Source organism: Trachymyrmex cornetzi, unplaced genomic scaffold (genome assembly GCF_001594075.2).
Source record: "Trachymyrmex cornetzi isolate Tcor2-1 unplaced genomic scaffold, Tcor1.1 scaffold3997, whole genome shotgun sequence".
Classification (NCBI taxonomy): domain Eukaryota; kingdom Metazoa; phylum Arthropoda; class Insecta; order Hymenoptera; family Formicidae; genus Trachymyrmex; species Trachymyrmex cornetzi.
In genome coordinates, this window is record NW_017298740.1 from 1 (window position 1) to 3,038 (window position 3,038).

Here is a 3,038-nt window from a genome sequence, read left to right on the forward strand (position 1 = left end):
AAATTAGCGCAAAATTTTCTGTTCACTTATTTGTTGTGTACGTGCCCTGTATATTTTTTTTTTTTGGGGGGTTACAGCTTTCTGGGAAGCTGCACCCCCCCATTTTTTTTTAAATCTGCTAAACGGTTGGAGCACTAAATTTCGGAATAGGGTGCAAAATTAGCGCATAATTAGCGCTAAATTTTTGACCTATTCCGAACTTGATTTTCGATGGTGGGGGGTGCAGCTTCACAGACATATACAAAACATCGTTTTGTCAATGGTGCAACTTGTCGCATTTGAGTAATAGGAATTTTCAGGAATTACTTTACTACGCAAATTTGCTGTGATTTATAGTATCTTAATGATTAGTTCTAAGATATATTGAATCGGTAACGCGTAATTATTACGGGGGGAAAAAATGATACGAAACGTAAAAAGTTTTCATCTCTGAAGTCAAATTTTCTTTTCTTTCTCCCTTTGTAATGCGGCCAAATCCACTAAATTGGATTTGGACATCGGTAGCAAATCGATCGTCTGTTTTTTTCGCGGAATTGTACGCAAATTTGTTGAAATTCCTGTTGCGTCACATTTCAATATTTCCAGCCTTCATCATTATTTTCAATTAATTTTCCGAACGCTTGTAAATATAATATATTGTTTTTATTTTAATTCATCAAAATAAATTAAATTTTTGTCTGTACACTGCATAAACTTACGTATTTTCAGACTTTTTGTACTCAGTATCGATCCCAGTACTGTTCCAGTACCGATCCCAGTACTGCCCCAGTACCGATTGTGAACTCCCAGCCGAGTTAGCTTTCGGTACCATGCCAGTACCATGCCAGTACAGACTTTCTGTACCGGTTCAGTACCGACTCCAGTACTGCCCCAGTACCGATTGCGAACTCCCAGCCGAGTTAGCTTTCGGTACAATGCCAGTACCATGCCAGTACCATGCCAGTACAGACTTTCTGTACCGGTTCAGTACCGATTCCAGTACTGCCCCAGTATCGATTGCGAACTCCCAGCCTAGTTAGCTTTCGGTACAATGCCAGTACCATGCCAGTACAGACTTTCTGTACCGGTTCAGTACCGATTCCAGTACTGCCTCAGTACCGATTGCCAATTCCCAGCCAAGTTAGCTTTCGGTACAATGCCAGTACCATGCCAGTACCATGCCAGTATAGACTTTCTGTACCGACTCAGTACCGATCCCACTACTGCCCGAGTACCGACTGTCAACTCCCAGCCGAGTTACCTTTCGGTATAATGCCAGTATCACAACGTAGTCAATCTTGCAGTATGCCAGTACCCAACCAGTACTAAAATTCTTTATGCGGTACTGGCTCGGTACCAAGCCAGTTGTAAATTTCCACCTGGGATACGGGGCGTAATAATACAACGCCGATCCACGACGCAGGATCAATGAAAGGGACCGATGCGACGTCGTGCGGCATGAACGAAAGGAAGAATACTCTCTCTCGTGCGAGCAATGAGAGATCTATTATTCGTATTCCGTTACGACTTATTAAAGTAATAGCGGTTATTAAAACCTACGATATATTTATACGAGCCTCGATATTTCCTAATATTATATTAATTTCAACTAATAGTAGAGCATTATTATACACCTCAGATCGGTTGACTCGTATGGACCGAAAACGATATGAGTTTTGTACATAGACCTCGATGTACTATTTTTTCTTAATTAATTAATGAATTGCGTTATTATAATAAAACGTTTACTTAAAACGTGTAAAAGTAATGAAGAAACAAGAATTTATGAGGATAAAAATCATCAAGTAAAAAACTAAATTTATCAATATATTAAAAAAATTAATTTATAGATTCCAAAAACATACCTCTTACGTCAAAACAAAATTTTTACTTGAAATTTGGGCTTTATAATCATTCTTGAAGTCTATATTTACTTCCTTAAAGTAAATTTAGTACTTGCCGCAAGAAATTATTGTTTACATCTTATATTAATTGATACAAGTAATCAATGTACGATTTCTAGTACTCATGTCATAAATTGAAGAAAAATGTTTTCTCCTTAACAACAATCAGATTCAAGTAATGACATTTATTAGATTCAATAAAACAATTTTCTACCGATAAGTAATTGTGTTTTTATTAGAATAAAATATATTTTTCATTGATAAATTATTTGCTTCAAGATAATATTTTATTGGAACAAAAACAAATTTATTATGGCAAATAATTAATTCTTTCAATCAATAAATTACAGTTCAAGAAAATGTGTTTACTTGAAACAAGTAAATTTTTTTTTCCGTGTAAATAAAAGGTTAAAATCTTTATAATTGGAGTTTAAGTCCAAGGCACTAATTCTGCCATATTAAAGGTTGAAAAGTTTAATGGAAGTTGTAAATTTTTATATATGAATTATAATAAAGATAGGGATATTAGAAAATTAAATAGATGGAATTTCTGAAAATCTGTGGTTGAGAGGGGGAAATTTGTTTAATCATTCTAAAGAGGAATTTAAAAAAAATATATTAATAATAAATCGTTTTTTTGAAAGGGCTTCTCAGATAATAAAAAGAAGAGTAGAAAGACTTAGAACAGAAATTAAGGAGCCAATAGATGAAATAATATTTCATGATAGGAAAGAATCAGGGTAATCTGAGTATCGTCGGGGCATTCCGCTTAGACCTAAGAAATGTTGAGGGAAGAAAGTTAAGTTAACTCCAATAAATATAGAAGTAAATTGAATGTTTAAGTAAAAGTTATTTAAAGAGAAACCTGAGATTAATGGAATGGATAAATCCTGCAATAATTGAAAATACTGCGCCTATGTATAGAACATAATGAAAATGAGCTACAACATAGTAGGTATCGTGAAGAATGATATCAATAGAGGAGTTAGATAATATAATTCCTGTAAATCCTCCGATAGAGAATAAAAAATGAATCCTATAGATCATCAAAGAGTTGGATTATAGTTGATTTTTATTCCATAGAGAGTAGAGATTCATCTAAAAATTTTAATTCCTGTAGGGATAGCAATAATTATAGTAGCAGAGGTGAAGTAA

At 34.2% G+C, this 3,038-nt stretch overlaps 1 pseudogene; it reads right to left on the bottom strand.

Annotated features, from left to right (window-relative positions):
* Window positions 1-2,443: 2,443 nt before the first annotated feature.
* Window positions 2,444-3,034, bottom strand: LOC108764168 (cytochrome c oxidase subunit 1-like; annotated as a pseudogene).
* Between the last annotated feature and the right edge of the window lie 4 nt (window positions 3,035-3,038).